This window comes from Lissotriton vulgaris, chromosome 6 (assembly GCF_964263255.1).
Source record: "Lissotriton vulgaris chromosome 6, aLisVul1.2, whole genome shotgun sequence".
Taxonomy (NCBI): Eukaryota; Metazoa; Chordata; class Amphibia; order Caudata; family Salamandridae; genus Lissotriton; species Lissotriton vulgaris.
In genome coordinates, this window is record NC_141694.1 from 831,898,558 (window position 1) to 831,921,234 (window position 22,677).

Genomic DNA, 22,677 nt, shown 5'->3' on the forward strand with positions numbered 1-22,677 from the left:
ACATCACTCTAATACACCACCACATCACTCTAATACACCACCACATCACTCAGCCCAACCACATCATCACTCAGCACAACAAGAGCATCACTCAGCACCATAACAGCACTGACCTTGCTTGCTACCAACAAGCATTGCCATAGCCAATAGGACTCGCACTAGGAAAGTGTAAGCTATTGGCTTTGTGAATAACAATGCTATTAGCCAACAATGCTATATAAGCCAACACATATTTAAAAAATTGTCATTTGCAATACCAATAGCTCACACTTTCCTAATGTGAGACCTATTGCATTGCATAAACACTTTTTAATTCCCTTGCTTTTTATTATGGGACCAATGCACTTGTTACCCTGTTGAGGGTATTTTAGCTGGAGCAGTTCAAATTAGATCAATGCTCGATTTTTAAATTATTTTATTGTAATGATGGACTCTATTGTGTACATATGTTTTCTTTAATGTTTTGTGTTGAAACAGAATAAAGATTTTATGATGATGGAGTGCAGTGCAGTTACAACATACAATAAAGATACTACAGTACAGGCCTCAAACAAGCTAAATACTAAATATATGCATTGATTTTGTTTCTGAAGAATGATCACCATGAAATGATCCTTCTCACCTTATCCCTTGGATTAAAGGAAAGCATTGTCTATGTGAGTAATGCATGAACCTTTTTTTACAAGACAAAGCACAACTGTTCCTTTCCTGTTGAAGACCTCTTACTATTAGGAGTTCCAATGCAGGAGTTTAGCAGCAACAATAATTAGAATTGAGCCAAAAAGTGCAAAAGGGTTCGAAGCAAAAACATAACATGTAAACAATAATTTTCACGTTCTCCCAGTGGGACATATAATAGATAATTAATTCGGGCCCACAGCACCTGTTATTCCCAGGTGGTCTCCCATCCAGTTATTAACCAAGGCCAACTCTGATTAACTTCTGAGATCAGACAAGATCAGGTGATTTGAGGGTGATATGAATACCTGGGGACAGCCAAGAGTCAGTTAGAGTAAGGGTGAAGGAGGCGGGCCTTCAAAACTGCTAGCGCTGTTAAGCGCCTTCACCATCCAGCCGCGTTGGACGCTTGGCTGTTTTGCTGGGGACTTCAGAGTCTGTTGGAGTAAGGAGGAGGGACTGAGGAGGCGGTACCTCTAACTTGCTAGCAGTATAAAGCACCTTCACCATCCCTGCTGCACAGGACGTTTGGTCGGACTCCAAGTCCGAAGAGACTGTTGCAATAAGCAAAAGGGGCGGAGGACGCGAGCCCTTTAACCTGCTAAAGTATAAAGGGCCTCCACCATCACTGCTGCACAGGAAAGTTCTGGGCAAAGCCCAGGCTAAAGGAGGGCCTGTACTTGCCTGTCATCACCCAGAAGAAGCTGACTTGGCCACCCCTCTTGTTCTCTACACAAAAGTGACTGTTACATTTACAGTTCAAGTTGACATGTTGCACTTTTTGTTAGAATGAGCATGTTCACAGCAATTTTACAATACTTTCACAAGGTCTCTCAGGTTTCTCTAGAACAAGACTGGCAGTGAATAACTCATTGACTCCTTAGGCAAGCACAATGCATCTGACTTGTCTCAGGGGGCTAGTAAGACTCTTAAAGTGAGAAAAACATGCAGCAGAGAACTGTTCATTAAGAGAAATAGACTCTCTCACTGAAGAGATTGAGGCCCAGCTACACCAACAGAAGGACCCAGCCAGCCACCCCAAGACCCCTTCAAAAATATATACTTTTTACAGGTAGAATGAAAAACCTGGTTATCAGCCTAATCTCTGAGTAGACCATTGTACATCTGGTCTACATGGGGTGAGACTTGCTGAGGTGGACCGTTCTGGAATGGAAAATCAAGCCATAGAGGTGCAAACAATGTGCAGCACTGAAAATGATGTTACATTCAAAAGAGAGTCAACCTTAAGCAATCTGGGGGCGGGAGGGCAATGGATATAGGAGAAATTACTTTTTCTTAAAGGAACTCTACCTCACTGAATGTTATCCAGTGTCATCCTTCATCATTAAGCTCTTCCCGACCGACCGTCTAAGGGTGGGACATGCTTCAACCTCTTTCCTTATAATCGAGCACTTTTTAAGGACAAAGGGTATGTGATCTATATGAGGTCATCTTTAAAATTGCCTAGGCGGTGCCCAAACTGTATTTTTTCAAAGGTCTGTCTAGCAAGGTTAAAAACTGGGGGAAATGGGCTATTAGAGTTACTATGCCCCTATTAATATACTTTTCGGAAAAGGTGTCTGGCTATTTATTTAATCATTCATACCATGCCACACATATGCACGGTACTCTACCGTAATAGCCTTTCTTGGACGTGGGTCTTCATGGGCATAAGAAACACATTTAGCCACAGAAGGGGGGGCCATAAGTATGCTCCAAAAAGTAGTTCTGGTACGACCTTTGCAAGTGGAGAAAAAACAAAAAAATACTGTGTACCGTGAGCAGAAACAGAAACTGCTGCATGCATCAGTGTTTTCTATGCAGATGCAAACATGGTGAAAACACCGTACACACAAGCAATAAATGAGAGGTTCAGTGTATACTACACATATACACCCTAATGTATATCTAAATTAAATGCCTACTTATTTAGTGGGTGCATGGTGCCCCATCGGGATCTCAATAAGGAAATGTGCCCAATAGTCACACACTGTAGGGAGAAATGGCATTGTAACGAGTTTAACTCGTCCCGATGTTAGCTTATGACTACTCACTTGTGTCTGGTACAATATCCGATTTTAATGTCCACTATTCAACTTTTACTGTCTCACTCTTCCTTTTCTGCAATACACAATAGTACGAGGACAGCGTTGTAAAGAGGATTTTCCAATTATGCGAAATAGGTAAGAAACGAACGCGATCATGAGGTAGAAGACTTCTATGAAGCGTAATTGAATAAGTGAATGTTAAGTTTTAAGCGGAGTTTTAAGCGGAGCTATTACTATTGTGTATTGCAGAAAAGGAAGAGTGAGACAGTAAAAGTTGAATAGTGGACATTAAAATCGGATATTGTACCAGACACAAGTGAGTAGTCATAAGCTAACATCGGGACGAGTTAAGCTAAACAGTAGAACAACGTTGGAACTTATAAATTGATGTTGTTTCCTTCGCAGAATTTTTTTTAAAAGTGGTCATCAGAGTGTGTACATAACGCTTACCCGTTCGACTTTAGCCATTGAAGGTAGGATTGTAAATAAGGTAGAGGTATGAGCGGTGATTTTCTGGCACTTACACGACTTTTGGTGAATTTTGATTTGGGATTCTTTGGTTGTACACTTATGGAAACACTTAGTCAATTCTTTGGAATTTTTGTGTGCATGAAAATCATTGACATACATCATGTGGTAATCAAGCTGGTAACTCTCTGGTTTTTAGATTCCTTTCGTGTTTCAATGACATATAAATTGATTAAACTCATTATATTATTATATTCAGATGCATTGTGTATTTAGAGTGATAGATTTTCATGTTGTTTGTAGAATATTCCCCTGAGGAATGTGCATGCCGAAATGCATTGGGATATGTCTCCATGGGTTGATTTTTGAAGTTCGGTATGAAGTTTCTGCACGAACACAAATGTTGAAAAAAGCTGAAAAAGAAGAATAAAAGCCTTTTGAAGAAGGAAAATCAACAATTGACTTTGGGTTCAGTTGTGTTGCTATCATTTCACAATAACTGTACAATGTGATGATTAACATGTATTAGCTTAATGTTTGAGTTTCTCTTTTGGTTGAAATGTGTAAACATATTTGAGAAACTGATGTAAAAGTTGGCACCACGTAATAGTGGGCTAGTGGATAGTGCATCCCATAACGCAGGTTTCTGTGGTTAATTTATGTGTACTCACTTGACTGCTTGCTTCGAGTTATCCTTGTTGGATTGCTCGTTATTTGTGGTTTTCCATGTCTAGCTCCCATTTTATCTTTACCCAGCGAAGCATAGGTTTCTTCGATGGTCCTAGGTAGTTCTAGCTCCTGTTGTGCAGAGTGACTTCCCTCAGGTGTTGAAGTTTAGCCACCATTGCTACCTCCCCTTTTATTTTATCTAACATAATGGTTGATACCTGGGCAAAACTGCCTATCAATTTCATACCCAAGTCCAGGGCCGGTTTGGCCCTGTGCTCATTCTGTATTTGTTTCAATACTTCTGGTATGACTGCTATTGAGGGGATACCATGAGTTCTGGTATAAACAGCAGCGAAAACTGTATCCCAAGTGATACAATCCTCAATCGGGGGAGCTATCCCCATTAGCAAGCAAATTCAGCGGTCCCGTGTGAGGAAGCACTGCTGCAAAATGTGTCATTTTCTGTGCTGTCCCGAGTGACATTTGCTCACGTTTAGTGGGCATTCTTCCCATAATCGCGTTCAGCGTTTGAGGGCTTATACTTGTCATAGTTATTTGAGGTTGACCAGCTTGAGTAACCCTTGTAGGTTGAATTGTAAGTGTTCGCATTTATTACTGTGTAAGGTTTCTGTGTAGTTTAACTATGTCTCTGTAAAGTGTACGTAAATCTGCTGCAGGCAATGTATCAATCTCTGGATGCCAAATTTAACCAGCTAGGACCCACCAGGTTGCTCCTTCTCTGCTAAGTGGACCGAGTCTCACATTTTCTGTGGTGTGAGGGAGGGTGCCTTTAGACCAATTAATATGGTCTTGGTAAGTTAATGGGACTTCTACGTGCACATAAGGAGAGTATTCTTCAGGTGTCTCTTCTTCAATGTAAGTCTGAAACAACTTTGTGCATGCATTTGTAGGCGGGAATCTGACCCAAGAATAGAAAACCTCTGCTCTGAATGCCTCGTGTGCCACAATCATGAAGGTAACACTAACACCCACTGTTGGGAGGCCGGATTCCATTAATTTCATAGTAACTGCATGTTTGCAATTTTCTGAATGTTAAGAGCACCTTCATGCTCTTCTTACCCTGCATTCGCAATGCCATCTCCATTGACAGACATTGTGGGGAAAGTAGTAAGGAACAGAGATAAGATTTTGCACAATGTGGGGAACTATAATCTTTCAAGCTTGAAAAACCTACAGCCAATACATAAGATATACATGCTCAGCTGCAGCAGATTTCCCTTCCCACTCCAGACGTCTCTGGTTAAATGTGAGTAGGGGTCTCTAAGACAGCACGACTGAACTACTCAGATTTGACCGTTAAATAAGAACCAAACCAACGTTTGCAGTGCCATTCTTTGTATTTCTTAAAAACACTTAGGGCTAGATGTAGGTAATTCTATTTTACCACTTCTAAAATACCGAATTTTACCGATTCGGTATTTAAGAAGTGGTAAAATAGAAGGGGGCACATGTAGGTATTTCAGAATCGGTAAATACCGAATCTGTAAGATTCGGTATTTACCGATTCGGTAAATACAGAATCGGTATCCCCCATTGATTCCTATGGGCTTTGAAGCCCATAGGAATCAATGGTGAATACCGAATCGGTATTTACCGATTCGGTAATTACTGATTCCTGCAAGGGTGCAGGGGGTGTCACTTTGACACGCTCTGGCACCCCAATTCCGGACTTGTGTGCCATGTGGCACACAGACATGCCCTAAGGGCATGTCTGTGTGTCACATTGCACAGGTGTGCATGCACAGATGTGCATGCACACCTGGATTCGGTATTTTACCACCCAATTGGATTGGGTGGTAAAATACCGAATCTGAAAGGCCTGCGGCACTCAAAGATGTGCTACCTACATGTGCTTTTACAGAATCAGTATTTTTACCGAGTCTGTATTTACCGATTCGGTAATTTTACCGAATCTGTAAATACAGATTCGGTAAAATACCGATACTGTAAAGCATGCTCCTACATTAGAAAACCCTAATACCGGTCGGAAACGGCCGAAATCGGCCGTTTCCGACCGGTATTAGGGCTCCTACATCGGGCCCTTAGTACCTGCATGTTTGTTGAACAACATAAACTGAGGGACTGGTTTCTAGATGGATTCCGGACACCCCCACAGGGTATGTCAGCCTATAGACCAGCTAGCTCACAGTGCCATAATAAGCCCCCTAACCTTACCAAGAAACAAATAGTTTCTGGCAGCCATCAAACATGACAATCCTTGATCCTTCAGGGATTGTGGAAACAGTACAGTACTTTTCGCTTAGTCAATCATGCTAACTTAGTCTCGGAGAGAAACAGAGAATAAACCTTGGGGACGTTTTCAATAAGCATTTATTGAACCAGAATCATTCTAGTATAAAACATGTTTTCTGCGACAATCATCAGGCAGAATTAAATGTAAAAGATTACAAGAACCAACAGAGTAAATAGAAGGTACAATTCTACCATGATACTAAAACACTGGATATAAGCAGGCCTATAAAAATGACAGTAATCAAGCGTACTCCTATAATTCGGACCCCACCTAAGTGTACCTAGCATGTATGTGGGTATAATGCAAAGAATCCCCTAGGAAAAGCCAACCCCATTACCTGATGGTAAAGAATGAAGGACCCCATCTTGGTCTCGAGTTGGACACCCTGCAAGGGAGGTCAGACCGCTGCATGTTGTAGCTTTGGCAGGCCGGGACCTCTGAGTCTTGTGTTTGTGTGGAAGTGTCTCCTCTATCTATCTAGTGAAGGTATGGTTCTTTTTTGTACTAAAAAGATAGCCTCAGGGTTCCTACCACAATCAATATGTTGTGAGTACGATTATGTAAATTAGCCTAAATCAATACCTGCAATTATGGAATGTAGTTCTATCGCCCTAGAATGAAAATGACCATGACTTTTATACAGAGTATGTTAATCCTGTTATGTACGTCATGTGCAAGGGACTTTGTTAAGAACCCTCATGCTTAATAAATTAGGCTAGTTTCAAGGAAACCAATTGACATGTATTCATCACATAACTGGGTAAAAGGTCAGTGCTAGAACTGTTATGCAGAGCAAGGTAGGAAAAATGTAGGTGAAAGGTTGTTTTTCCACTAAGGCCTAGGTTGGGGCCATAGCACCACGACCCTTCCCACAGGAAACTCAGACTACAAAAGACCCCAAAGCTTAACCAGCCACAGTAATGGACCCAGCACCTTAAACTGAGATTGCAGACACAGGTGGAGACCCCCACCTCAGGACCATCTGAGGAAGGAAAATCACAGGACATACCACCAACAGAAGCACAACAGGAGCCAGTAGCTGATGCCAAGTAGGGAGAGGAGCCCAAGGCTCCAGTCGAGGTGAAGGGAAAGAAGAGGGGGATGCAATCCAGGACGAAGAAGAAGGAGAACAGCAGTGGGATGAAGAGGGGTAGAGGAGGAGTGGAGACAAGTAAGGTCCCAGAGGCAGTGGGATAAGTGCAGGAAGGAGAAAGAAGAGAAGATGGGAAGGCATCAGACCACAGCCAAGGGACAGCAGGCACCTTCACAGGAAGCACCACTGCCCAAATCCAAGCAGGAAGGGGAGATAGAGAAGAAAGAAGGAATGGACCAAGTCCTTGCACAGCTGGGTAGGAAAAGCCAAAGAAAGGAGGAGTTTTACACCACCAATAGCAGAAGCTCATCACCTCCCAAGCCAAGCAACAGGATGAAGAGTGCACCATCATCAACTCCGACCCTGAATATGATGTAGACGACACAAGGGGGCACCCCAGAGAGCCAAATCTGTCCATCCAAGCAGCACTTCACGAACTACACCACCATCTGTCCATGATTATGCCCACCGGAACACAGTAGAGGACGCTAAGTGAACGGAAGTTCGAGATGTAGTAACCGAAGTCCTCATCAGGGATACAGAAGTTTACAAAAAAAGAGAGAAACAAGGACCAGAAAGCAGCTCAGTACCACCAGTAGAACAGCTCAGGGCCTTCATTCCCAGGAATGGTTTTTACCCAGACACTCACAGCTGGTGCTGATACAATGGCTATATCATTGTTCACCCTAAATATCAAGAGTGTGAAGAATCAGATCAGGTGGGTTGGTACATTGCGCTACCTGGCTGCCCAGAACCGAGGTATCTGCTTTTTGCAAGAATGCAAGATTCTGTACGCACAGTTGTACAGCCAGCTCAAGTGGCAGGGGGTGCATGGGCCATCTTTTTGTTCTGGAGGGAACAACTGCAAATCATCTGCATTCGCCATTATGATCAAGGGGAGGCAATTTACCACCAACAGGGTTAATGAGCAGGTCAACAGCAGAGTGCAGGTCATCGACGGCTCATGGTCCGGTGTGCCTGTTAGGGTCATCAATGTCTGTGACTCTCAAACCCCCACAGAGAAGAATGAGCAGATTAAGATGTTCACAGTGCTCAGGATGCAACTCATGACCTCCAATTTCATCCTGATGGGTGCTGAGTTCAATTGCATAGTAGAGATGGATGACTCTGCGGGGATGGACATAACATCCAGGTTGTTGGTGGAGATGATAGGTGAGGCGTCCCTGATGGGTGTCATTGGAAGCATGGAGCTGAACTATAGAAAGGTTTCCTGTTGTAGGCTGGATGGACCTATGCATTCATGTATTCATGCAAACAGATTTGTTAAGCCATGCCCGGCCACATTGGTTGTCCCTTTGGAACTTGGTAAATCTGGAGTAACCAAAGGAAGCGCAAGTCGCTCTGCCGCAGAAAGGTGTTGCATGGGTAGAGCGGGTGTTCCCACACATCCACCTATGGATTTTGGTGCATTCCCAGATTTACCATGAGTGGCATAGAAGGGAATGTGTCAAAATGCTATGTCTTACCAGGGGAGGCATAGCAAGGAGAATTTTTTTTTCTTCTAATTTGTTCCTGTTTCTATGTGTACTGCATTCTGCAGCACCAGAGAAAGAGAAAAACCTCGAATGAATGGTTTTGTGCAAGAAGGGAGACTTGGAACATTTGTTTGTGTGTCAAGCCAGTACAGGCCCGGAAAGCTACAGCTCACAGGTAAGTGCAGTTCAGGCAGACTATATGAGCAATGCAAAATCATGTTATATCTGAGTTACAGTACAGCTTTTGGTCTGGGTTGGGTACACTAAAATAATGATTGAACCTCTACTTGATTATCTCTAAATATACAGTGGCCAGCAGGGTTCAATACATATGGATTTCAGGGAACTTAGCTCAGCCTTTGATCATGTTAATCGAGATAATCCTTGTTTAGGGTAGATCCTAATATTGTTTATTTTTGCGTGATTTTCACTGGAACAAATCGCCATTGGTTAGTTACGGAGTGGCTGGTTAATGCGCCCGTTTCTTTGACTTAGAGCAGGGAAACCAACAAAAGGTACATTTTGGCCCTCTTTCACTTTACTTTACTCATTTTACTCATTTGTGAAAAAAACTCTAGGATAGTTTTTGTGCAGGAAGGAACACCTTCCTGAATAAAAACAATCCTCAGAGACGTTTGCGTCTTTCTATGTGTGCTGCAGAATGTAGCACATGCAGAAAGAGGAGAAATAAACATATTTCTCTCCATCACACCTCCTCTGGGGGGGCATAGAATTTAATGGTAAATATGGGGATGCACCAAAATACATGGGTGGAGGGATAGGAACACCCACGCTCCACCCATGTAACACCTCTCTGGGGTAGAGTAATGAGTAACACAAGGCAGTGATTTGAGCAGCCTTGCGTTACTCCACATTTACCTAGCCATGCAGGGTGGCTTTGCATGGCCTTGCGTGGCTTGGTAAATATCATTCCAGGTTTTGGATCACCCTCGAGCCCCTTGCGTGCCGCAAGGGGAACGTAAACCCATGTAAAATATTTTAGCCTGTGTGCATCACTTGACTCTGCCAACAATTGGTCTGCAATCTTTTTATCTATGAGACATTTATTTTCCAGAACAATCTCGCATGTCTGCGATTTAACTACAAGGCTGGGAAATACATAAATCGTGGAAATTCTTCAGATCTAATAGTCAAAATGTGTTGTCGCCGTCTCATATGCATATGATATGGGGATATGTAAATAACGGGTCTTTGCAATTTGTATAATTTTTTGGGGCGTCTTTAATCCTCTCCACTGAGTAATGTTTCATTGATTGTCCACATAGAATTAGGTTGAGGCTCTATTTTGGACGTGATTCACCTGTGTCCACTTTGCTTTCTCTCTCAATCTGGATAATATTTGAGACTGAACCGAATAGGGCTATAATCAGGGACTACGTAAGTTTGGACTTAGCCACCAAAATATATCTTGTCTGAGTTATATTACCTCCTCTTTTAATTATCTTGGGCTTCCTGAGATATTTGACAGGCCTCAAATCGAGGTTAAAGCCAATTTGGCTGTCAGTAGACATACTTTTTAGGTCTCGCATAGGCAGCGCATGCGCTGCATCTACAAGGCATCATGTGATCTATAGTGTTGTGTGAAACTCCGCCTATTGCTGGTTCGCTGCCTCTACGAGGCATCATGTGATCTGTAGTGTTGTGTGAAACTCTGCCTATTGCCGGTATTTTCTATTGCCACTTGCCATTCGTTTACTCTTGCATTTATTTTGTTACCATGCTTATCGTCGGGACTACTTTTCCACCGCTGTTCACCAGTCCCGGTGTGTGCGAGGTGCGGGTAGCGCATGCTTGCTGTAATTGCTGCACCGCTGCAAGCCTCGCTTTATTCCTTAAATAGGGAGGCCGCTTCTTGCTGTACTTTTAAACGGCTCGCCAACCAGTGCCGGTGTGCTCGAGGGGCAGCCAGCGTTTGTTTCTTTCACCCAAGGATGATGTTATAGAGTGTTTCAATAGGACGCTGCATAGCAACGCTCCTGGGAACCAGCGCAGGTCTGGCAGGATGTCTCAGACAGCATTTGCAAACTGTAATTTGAGCCGCCCGTGCCACTTACACTCGCTGCGTCAATGCTGGCGCTTATCTCTCTGATGGTGATGAATGTCTCTGAGGAACAGCCAGCTGCCACAGCCCTGTTTCCTGGCCTCCGCATGCGTGCATGCACCCACGCGCCTTCTCTGCAAGTCTCATAGTCCATTTCACTGTGTATTTTTAGCTTTATCTGTACCATCTGTCGGTACGTGATAACAACTGCAAGGGGACTTTCCTTTGTGTAGAGAGACATTTTTGGTTTGTATAGCCCTTGCTTGCTGCTTTTCAGGCACTTCGCTGCACTGCACAGTTGTAAGGTGTGGCCGGATGGAACCCCATTGTTCGTGGTTCAAGACTCGCATCGTCGGAAGGGGGGTGCTTTCATGTCAAACTCGATTTACGGATTGCAGTCCCTACATTGCAAACCTGTGTGGGTTGCAAGGCCAGGAACTGGCAACAGCTGTCCCTCTCTCTAGAGACTCACTATAGAATCCACAAACGCATGTGACTGCCAATGTAGCCTATAGCACAACTGTTTTCCCTTTCCTTTAAAGTGTCAGGGCCCAGGGTCACAACGCCAGCACGTTGCAAATGTTTAAAGGGCGGCCGGGCAGGGGGGCAGATGCCTGGCTGTCCTCTGCAAGGCTCAGACCCAACATTTATTAGTGCTTGTTACAAGGTGCCCCACAGATTCCCATTATATTAATATTAATGACTCTGAAGGATTGCGCCTCATTGTGAAGTATATATTTGCATAGTGGGTGATTTGAGAATTACTTACAGGACAATATATAGCATTGCTTGCTGTGTTAATGCAAAGCACTGCACTTGAAGCAATACTGTTTAGCATCAGGCCCCAGGCGGAAAAATAGACATGTCCATGAACTATCCCTAATCTGGATACGGTTGGAAAATATTTTCTCTGTGGAAAAAAAGTAAAAATGTTTGCTTGGACGAATGCACTATTGTGAAACATTTTTACACTTGAACACTTACAGCTGTGAATATTCATGAAAAGCTGCACCTCTTCCTAGGAGCCACTGTTGAAATCGTGGTAAATTCCCAAAAAAAAATAGTAATAAAATAAAAGAATACATTTTCTGGTGTGCAGAGTCGTAATAATGTCATACTTTAATGTTCTGTTAATATGGATAGTGTATTAATATAGTATTACAATATGTTTTCGTGTATTTAGTTCTACTCGGGCGTCGTTTCATGTGTATATTCCTATTATTTTTTCCATACACACAGCTTATCAACGATGCAGGTTGAGTTTTACGTTACCCTTGCAAAATGCAGTGGCGAAATAGTCCCTAGTACTATTTATCCAACAGGGGTCACTGCAGTTCCAGCAGCTACAAATCATCGCTAGATTCCTCGTTGTCAAAGAAGCCTTGATTGCAGACCTCTCGGGGATAGTTGTACTGTCTATATTATTTCGAATAAACCTAAAAAAATGCAACCTATCCTTACAACGAACAGTTTCTTAATCCCACTTTTTCCCACGCAGTGCGTTCCCGCCCCCCTGTTGTGCCGTCAAGTCCTCAGGGCCAATGGATTCCATAGGAATAACCCTTACTCGTTAATCCTGTTCTCTACTGAGTAGCGTGGGGGTAATTTTCGTCCTTTTAGAGTCTTTTTTTCCGCTACCAGGTGGCCTCTTAGGAACCATAATCGCCTGTGCACTGGAAAAGTCCCAAAATCATTGTAATCTCCGAAAGTCAAGGAGCAAAGTCGGATTTGGCGTTCTGTTTACTATTCATGCCTGGGCGGGATCAGAGGGTGTGAGCTGGGGTGTCATGGTTGCCCTATTTGGCCCAGGGTCGGATTGGAATGTAGGGCAGTTTGATAGTGCCAGAAGGGCTGGTCTGATATATCAGTGAGTGTGCCTGTTTTATTGTCTGGTGGGCCAGTCATTACCGTTGATTTTTCTCATATTACCACAAACATTGCCAGCAGTAAGCAAAATTGCATTCAGCGCCGTGGGTGCTAGAACACCTATGGGTCATGTCTTTACAAGTTCAAAACTGTCCCCATTTAATATTGTGGGCCACTTTTTTATTTTTATTGATAGACATTTGTATAGCGCATGGCTACCCAGAGGCATCCCAGCGCTAGCAGTGGCAGCAGTGAGGTATTCTACCAGCTTAGGGAAAAAGTCATGCTTTCAGGGATCTGCGGAAGGAGAGGTGGTTAGTTGGTTGGGCCGTCTGATTCGCTAATGGGGCCCGCTTTTTAGGTATTGCCTATTCTATCCCGCAGGAATAAATAGGCGAGATTATAGTAAGTGGAAAAGAAAAGCTACCTAGCTGCAGATCGCGTACAGTTCATGCGAGTTTTGCGCGTGCACATCATCGCCAGCCACATCACACACCACCATTTGTCTGTGCCTCGGCATCAGACTTCAAAGGCTGCCGCTCCCCTGCCCCCGCATCAGACTTGAAAGGAATGCACTCCCAAGCCCCTACCACAGCAATGCCGAGAGCTTTTTTGTTTCTTTCTACATGGTTCGTTACTTATTTCCTGTCTTTCTCTGGCTCTCATTTTACTTTCTTCTCTGACTCATGCTTCTTTCGTCGGATCGTGCATTTCTTTCTCCACTCTTTCGTCTGCTAGTGCGTTTTCCCCCACTCTTGTCAGCTCGAGCTTCTTTCCCCCACTCTTTCGTCGGCTCGAGTATCCCCTCCCCCACTCTTCCGTCGGCTCGTGCTCCCCCCACAGCACCACCACATCACTCTAGGACGCCACCATATCACTCTAGGACACCACCATATCACTCTAGGACACCACCACATCACTCTAGGACCCCACCACATCACTCTAGGACCCCACCAAATCACTCAGGAACACCACCACATCATTCAGGGACACCACCACATCACTCAGGGGCACCGCACCACCACATCACTCAGGGGCACCACCACATCACTCAGGGGCACCACCATATCACTCAGGGACACCACCACATCACTCACAGACACCACCACATCACTCAGGAACACCACCACATCACTCAGGAACACCACCACATCACTCAGAAACACCACCACATCACTCTGGGACACCACCAGCACATCACTCTGGGACACCACCACATCACTCTAATACACCACCACATCACTCTAATACACCACCACATCACTCAGCCCAACCACATCATCACTCAGCACAACAAGAGCATCACTCAGCACCATAACAGCACTGACCTTGCTTGCTACCAACAAGCATTGCCATAGCCAATAGGACTTGCCATTGCCATAGCCAATAGGACTCGCACTAGGAAAGTGTAAGCTATTGGCTTTGTGAATAACAATGCTATTAGCCAACAATGCTATATAAGCCAACACATATTTAAAAAATTGTCATTTGCAATACCAATAGCTCACACTTTCCTAATGTGAGACCTATTGCATTGCATAAACACTTTTTAATTCCCTTGCTTTTTATTATGGGACCAATGCACTTGTTACCCTGTTGAGGATATTTTAGCTGGAGCAGTTCAAATTAGATCAATGCTCGATTTTTAAATAATTTTATTGTAATGATGGACTCTATTGTGTACATATGTTTTCTTTAATGTTTTGTGTTGAAACAGAATAAAGATTTTATGATGATGGAGTGCAGTGCAGTTACAACATACAATAAAGATACTACAGTACAGGCCTCAAACAAGCTAAATACTAAATATATGCATTGATTTTGTTTCTGAAGAATGATCACCATGAAATGATCCTTCTCACCTTATCCCTTGGATTAAAGGAAAGCATTGTCTATGTGAGTAATGCATGAACCTTTTTTTACAAGACAAAGCACAACTGTTCCTTTCCTGTTGAAGACCTCTTACTATTAGGAGTTCCAATGCAGGAGTTTAGCAGCAACAATAATTAGAATTGAGCCAAAAAGTGCAAAAGGGTTCGAAGCAAAAACATAACATGTAAACAATAATTTTCACGTTCTCCCAGTGGGACATATAATAGATAATTAATTCGGGCCCACAGCACCTGTTATTCCCAGGTGGTCTCCCATCCAGTTATTAACCAAGGCCAACTCTGATTAACTTCTGAGATCAGACAAGATCAGGTGATTTGAGGGTGATATGAATACCTGGGGACAGCCAAGAGTCAGTTAGAGTAAGGGTGAAGGAGGCGGGCCTTCAAAACTGCTAGCGCTGTTAAGCGACTTCACCATCCAGCTGCGTTGGACGCTTGGCTGTTTTGCTGGGGACTTCAGAGTCTGTTGGAGTAAGGAGGAGGGACTGAGGAGGCGGTACCTCTAACTTGCTAGCAGTATAAAGCACCTTCACCATCCCTGCTGCACAGGACGTTTGGTCGGACTCCAAGTCCGAAGAGACTGTTGCAATAAGCAAAAGGGGCGGAGGACGCGAGCCCTTTTACCTGCTAAAGTATAAAGGGCCTCCACCATCACTGCTGCACAGGAAAGTTCTGGGCAAAGCCCAGGCTAAAGGAGGGCCTGTACTTGCCTGTCATCACCCAGAAGAGGCTGACTTGGCCACCCCTCTTGTTCTCTACACAAAAGTGACTGTTACATTTACAGTTCAAGTTGACATGTTGCACTTTTTGTTAGAATGAGCATGTTCACAGCAATTTTACAATACTTTCACAAGGTCTCTCAGGTTTCTCTAGAACAAGACTGGCAGTGAATAACTCATTGACTCCTTAGGCAAGCACAATGCATCTGACTTGTCTCAGGGGGCTAGTAAGACTCTTAAAGTGAGAAAAACATGCAGCAGAGAACTGTTCATTAAGAGAAATAGACTCTCTCACTGAAGAGATTGAGGCCCAGCTACACCAACAGAAGGACCCAGCCAGCCACCCCAAGACCCCTTCAAAAATATATACTTTTTACAGGTAGAATGAAAAACCTGGTTATCAGCCTAATCTCTGAGTAGACCATTGTACATCTGGTCTACATGGGGTGAGACTTGCTGAGGTGGACCGTTCTGGAATGGAAAATCAAGCCATAGAGGTGCAAACAATGTGCAGCACTGAAAATGATGTTACATTCAAAAGAGAGTCAACCTTAAGCAATCTGGGGGCGGGAGGGCAATGGATATAGGAGAAATTACCTTTTCTTAAAGGAACTCTACCTCACTGAATGTTATCCAGTGTCATCCTTCATCATTAAGCTCTTCCCGACCGACCGTCTAAGGGTGGGACATGCTTCAACCTCTTTCCTTATAATCGAGCACTTTTTAAGGACAAAGGGTATGTGATCTATATGAGGTCATCTTTAAAATTGCCTAGGCGGTGCCCAAACTGTATTTTTTCAAAGGTCTGTCTAGCAAGGTTAAAAACTGGGGGAAATGGGCTATTAGAGTTACTATGCCCCTATTAATATACTTTTCGGAAAAGGTGTCTGGCTATTTATTTAATCATTCATACCATGCCACACATATGCACGGTACTCTACCGTAATAGCCTTTCTTGGACGTGGGTCTTCATGGGCATAAGAAACACATTTAGCCACAGAAGGGGGGGCCATAAGTATGCTCCAAAAAGTAGTTCTGGTACGACCTTTGCAAGTGGAGAAAAAACAAAAAATACTGTGTACCGTGAGCAGAAACAGAAACTGCTGCATGCATCAGTGTTTTCTATGCAGATGCAAACATGGTGAAAACACTGTACACACAAGCAATAAATGAGAGGTTCAATGTATACTACACATATACACCCTAATGTATATCTAAATTAAATGCCTACTTATTTAGTGGGTGCATGGTGCCCCATCGGGATCTCAATAAGGAAATGTGCCCAATAGTCACACACTGTAGGGAGAAATGGCATTGTAACGAGTTTAACTCGTCCCGATGTTAGCTTATGACTACTCACTTGTGTCTGGTACAATATCCGATTTTAATGTCCACTATTCAACTTTTACTGTCTCACTCTTCCTTTTCTGCAATACACAATAGTACGAGGACAGCGTTGTAAAGAGGATTTTCTAATTATGCGAAATAGGTAAGAAACGAACGCGATCATGAGGTAGAAGACTTCTATGAAGCGTAATTGAGTAAGTGAATGTTAAGTTTTAAGCGGAGTTTTAAGCGGAGCTATTACTATTGTGTATTGCAGAAAAGGAAGAGTGAGACAGTAAAAGTTGAATAGTGGACATTAAAATCGGATATTGTACCAGACACAAGTGAGTAGTCATAAGCTAACATTGGGACGAGTTAAGCTAAACAGTAGAACAACGTTGGAACTTATAAATTGATGTTGTTTCCTTCGCAGAATTTTTTTTAAAAGTGGTCATCAGAGTGTGTACATAACGCTTACCCGTTCGACTTTAGCCATTGAAGGTAGGATTGTAAATAAGGTAGAGGTATGAGCGGTGATTTTCTGGCACTTACACGACTTTTGGTGAATTTTGATTTGGGATTCTTTGGTTGTACACTTATGGAAACACTTAGTCAATTCTTTGGAATTTTTGTGTGCATGAAAATCATTGACATACATCATGTGGTAATCAAGCTGGTAACTCTCTGGTTTTTAGATTCCTTTCGTGTTTCAATGACATATAAATTGATTAAACTCATTATATTATTATATTCAGATGTATTGTGTATTTAGAGTGATAGATTTTCATGTTGTTTGTAGAATATTCCCCTGACGAATGTGCATGCCGAAATGCATTGGGATATGTCTCCATGGGTTGATTTTTGAAGTTCGGTATGAAGTTTCTGCACGAACACAAATGTTGAAAAAAGCTGAAAAAGAAGAATAAAAGCCTTTTGAAGAAGGAAAATCAACAATTGACTTTGGGTTCAGTTGTGTTGCTATCATTTCACAATAACTGTACAATGTGATGATTAACATGTATTAGCTTAATGTTTGAGTTTCTCTTTTGGTTGAAATGTGTAAACATATTTGAGAAACTGATGTAAAAGTTGGCACCACGTAATAGTGGGCTAGTGGATAGTGCATCCCATAACGCAGGTTTCTGTGGTTAATTTATGTGTACTCACTTGACTGGGGCTAGTCAAGATATGGGTTTGCACCAGATATAACTGTCAATAGCACTGTTTAAGAAGAGATTAAAAAAGGTGTGCAAGTTATTATTTAGTATTTACATTGTAACAAGTTTGCCATAATTGGTATTGCATGTATTACACTACCTCTGCCTCGGGTAAATGTCCATGTACTCATGTCATCATGGGTCCCCACTCGGCCCAAGACCTATTCACTGCCTCTGGAGCAGAAGTCTCTATGTTACTGATTGTTGGACTGAGCAGTGATTACATATACCATTGCATTCCCCGACTGGTCCAAATTGCGTTCCTGGAGAGAGTCAGTCGAAACACTAGACTGCGCACCTCAGAAGATGGTCGCCCAGGATGGAACCACTTCCTGGTTCTCGGGCAGCTCCGCCATAATATTATATGGAGCTAGAGGCATTTGTTAAAAAATGAAAAGCAGCGGTTATCAAAGAGTCTGAAAGTTGTATAAAATGCTTAAAACACTTAAAAAAAATAAAGTGTAAAAACATTACAAATTGTTAGAAATGCACAAAAACAACACCAGGAATATCTGGCAGAGAAGATGACATCTCAAGGTTATGGCTAACTGGCAGATTAAAACTCTCTGCACTTAATTAGAAAATAAAAATAGAAGAGATTTGTTAAAAATGAGCGGTTAAATGAATGAGTAAAATGAATAAGCATGGGCGAATTTTGCGAATCTGGCGTTCGCGAATTTGGCGAATTTGCGAACTCGCAATCCGCAAAATCCGCGAATTCTCGCGAATTTGCGGATTTTTTTTTTGTGTTCGCAAGGGTTTCTGCCAGTTCGCGAGGGTTTGGTACTAGTTCGCAATTGCGAACTTACTTGTCGGCTCGCAATGGTCGCAACTATGTTGTTTCTACGTCTGGTTCATCATCACAGCCTCCCAGCACCCTCTGTTTCACCACTGCCACCATCTGTTTCACCCATGCCACCCTCTGTTACATCAATGCCACCCTCTGGTTCATCATCACTGTAGATTATAGGGGGGGAAAGCAAGCACACCTGCCCTGCTTCAACTGACATGAATTAATTTGGGGTTAGTTTATTAATGTGTCACTGTTTTAAAATTCAAGGTCTGGCACCTGCTTCCTTATCAGTAATTTGCTTTCTGTTGCAGTGCAATTTTTTTTCCCATGACCTTTGTGGCCTACTTGTAGCTATTCTAGGAGCCTGCTGCGAGGGTCAGAGCAGGGTCATACAATTGCTGCAACTAGCAACTGAACTCTGGAGGGGCCCCAGTCAGGAAGCACTACAGGGAATGGTTACTAATGATGAGTTTGAACTCTTGCACCTGCAGAGTGCTTTCAGTTTTGCAAACTCGTTTTTCTGCAATTTCGCGGGATTCGCGGGGCGCGAACACGTGCGAGATCGGATTCGGAAGCCGCGAATTCGTGCGAATATGCGATTTCTTTATTTGCGGCGTGTTAGTTCGCAAGGTTTTGTGCGTGTTCGCGAGCCGCTTGTAGCGCAAGGCGCGAAGTTACCCATCGCGGTCGTTCAAGGGCGCGGCCATCTTGTTTGCATGACGTATTTCCGTTTCCGGGCGCGAAGTGTAATCTCGCAAAGTGTGCGGCTCGCTAGTACAATTTCGCGAGTGTTCGAGAGGAACATCTCGCGCAAACTTACCCGCGCGGTCGTGAACGGGCGCGGCCATCTTGTTTCTCATTCATTGCTATGGTTCTGGGCATGCTTCTTGTATCCTCTCTAAATCTCTGCCATCCTTTGCTTGTTTGAAGTTTTTTTGATCTATTTTACCTATTATCTATCCCTCTATTTTTGTAGCCCTATATTTTTGTGTTTACTGCTACTTTTTGTTAATTTTAAACTACTTTTTTAAACTCTTTTCTTTTCTTCTCTTCCCTATTCTATTTTCTTTATTCCTTTCCGCCCAGACCATGGTGAAGGGAGCCGGGAAGCATCCCGAGAAGGGGAAGGGTCCCGCACCCCGTGCCCGGCTCCCGTGCGGGCGTTTGTGGGGGGAGCTAGTGATGCCACGGGAGATCTTTAGCGCGGAGGAGGTGGGTGCACTAGTGTTCTTTGTACAGCGCCACCTCCCCAGGACCATCATGGCAGGCGGCAAGATCGGAGGTGGGTACGGGATGCGGGGGCACCGGAAGCGGTGGGATAAGGTGTGCCGGGCCATGTACCACCACTCTCGGGTCCGGCGCACCTACAACCAGGCCACCCACCGCTGGACGGATGTCCTGACCCGTGAACGAGATCTGCTCGACCTGCTTGGCCTCGAGATCCCCGGGCTTGGTGAGTAGTAGTAGTAGCTATTTCTTTACTACTCTGTTTTCTCCTGCTGTGTTATTATATTGCATTTTTTTTTTTTTTACCAAGAGCAATAATGCTGCTCATTACATTATAGGTTAATTATATTTCAAACTCTTCTGTGCATTTCAGGTGCACTGCTCTCCTTCTCAGTAGTGTTGCTACTATGCTTATTTGTTTTCGATTTTGTGTTCATTTCATTGGCCTGTGAAATTATGTATGAGTGTAGTTTAAAGAACTGCGTAATGCTACACACTAAGGTTCAGATTTTTAATTACCGGCGCATCCCTGCAAAGTACCAGGGATGCGCCAGTAATTGTGCTCCACGCCACTATCACCCATGGTGCGCCGTATTTACAATGCGGCGCACCATGGGCCCAAAACGTCACCAAAGCATTACGCATCTGAGCCGTAAGGGCGGCGCATTGCTGGAGTTGCATCGCAACGATGGCGCAGCTCCATCAATGCTCTGGGGTGCCCTATCTCCCCAATGCTGCGTCAGGCCGTACGTCTGCTTCAAGCAGGCGCAGGGTTTGAGTCACGCATCATTGTCGTTAAAGTGAGTGATTGAAATCTTGTAGATTTCCCTCAGCCACTTTTATGATGCGTTCCTGCGCAGGAACGCCCTCCCTTGCGCCGGAATGCCCCCTGATGGCGCAGGGCTTTACAACGTGGTGCATCTCCCATATGCGTCACGTTGTTAATATACGCCACACCATTGCGCCTCTTTTGTGCTGCCGCTGCGTCACAAAAGTCACGCAACAATGGAGCAAAAGAGCCGCAAGGGGCTTCTAAATCAGCCCCTACAGACTCAAGTCCAGTCCTTCCTTTGTACACATGGCGATAAGAAGAAATAGTGGTGGTGGATTGATAGTTTGAGTATTTTAATGACTGGTTAATGTAGTAGGAAACTTTAGTGTTGTCGCTGATCTGCAATCACGATGGACTTTGGCTGTCACTTCGCGTGCTGCGGACTGCTGCCTGCCAATCCTAGGCAAACCTTTTTAGTACTTTGTGTAGTGAGTTACATAAGAAGTTTCCAATTTGACGGTCCGCAAATCAAGCAATACTAATAACGTAGTAGACCACATGAGATTGGTCAATAATATATCCCGTGGAATAGTTGTCTATTTGCTATTTCGCCAAAATATTTTGTTAGTTCTTTTGAAATGTTTGATTTGGTTGACAAATATCATCCATGTTTTCTGTTTTTCTTTCTTTCATGTTGTACATCAGCTTCCCCCAGGGGCAAGAGGAGGACACAGGAGGAGGAGGAGGAGGAGTAGGGTGCTGTTGAGGATGCAAGCCAGGATCGGGCAGGCGAGGGCTCCTTTGCTGGCCCCAGTAAGTTTTAATTTTAATATAGAGTACTTATTTTTTCCCAGCGTTCCTCATTCGATTTTTTCTAAATCGTCTTTGATATTCTTGTAGACTGGATCTAAATTCTTATCCTGCCTCGACTATGACTCCGTGTGGTATTACTAGATTATTCTTATTAGTCTGTCTGTGTAGCTACCTAAGATTGCACATTTGGCAATTCCATTGGACTCCCATTCTAGTCAGCAATAGCTCTATGCACAGAGTGCAGTCCTTTGGGATTGTCCATAATGTCTTTTCAAGTCTTCTAAATGTTTATGCTTTGACAATTGCCAACAATAAAAAGGTGAATGACCACCAAGAAAGAATAAGATACTACTTTACTTTTGGTTTGGATAGGAGGACAATCCATTCTACTACTGTTGCAGGGACAAATCTGCACAAACAGAACTATGGACACTAAATAATGCATTGCTTAGCTTATCAATTATAATAGGTGCTGTTAGACTTTCCACATACCTCAGTGATAACAGACTTTGTAGTTGAACCCCCAATCTCCTTACTGACTAGATAGTGTGGCAGAGTCATTTAGCTCCCAAAGTCACCGATGATTATTCCCCAATGATGTCAGAGGCACGGACTCATGCTTGCAAAAATTGCAAAACCTTTAGCTCATCCACTCTAGTCTGGAGGACCAAAAACCACGGAGTCTATTTAAGTTTAAAAGCTTTATTAAAAGTAAACACATTTATTAAAATCAAGTTTGTCATAAAAGTAAACGTTTAACTGAAAATGGAAAAGTGCTTAGTGCTGACGATTAATTGGACACATTTCTTGTGGTCGAGCCGAGCTCTCACCTGGTTTGAACTTGATCCTGCTCGTGTTCTTAGAAGTCAAGCTTCTGTCTGTTAGGAGAAAAAGTGGTGCGTGTTAAAAATAAAAAGCAAGCATTCATCAGTTGTGCCAAAAAGTGCAGCAAGACAACAGCCTTCCCTGGAAAAAGGGACATTTTTACTTTAGAGTAGACAGTCACAAATTATTAAATTGTATACTGTTTTTTTCACATTTCTTTCTTCCTCCTAGACCAAATATTATATAGTAGTGAGTGGTGTATTCTAACATTATTAAATGTACTTTGTAGGTGGAACATCTGGAGGCGGGGCCAGTGCGGAGGTGGTGGTGTCATTGGACGAGGACAACTCTGGGGAGGTGGCGGTGGAAGTGCCGGACAAATCTGTGGGGGATGACACGGTGGTGGCGGGCAGAGGTAAGCTATATATTCCTTACTTA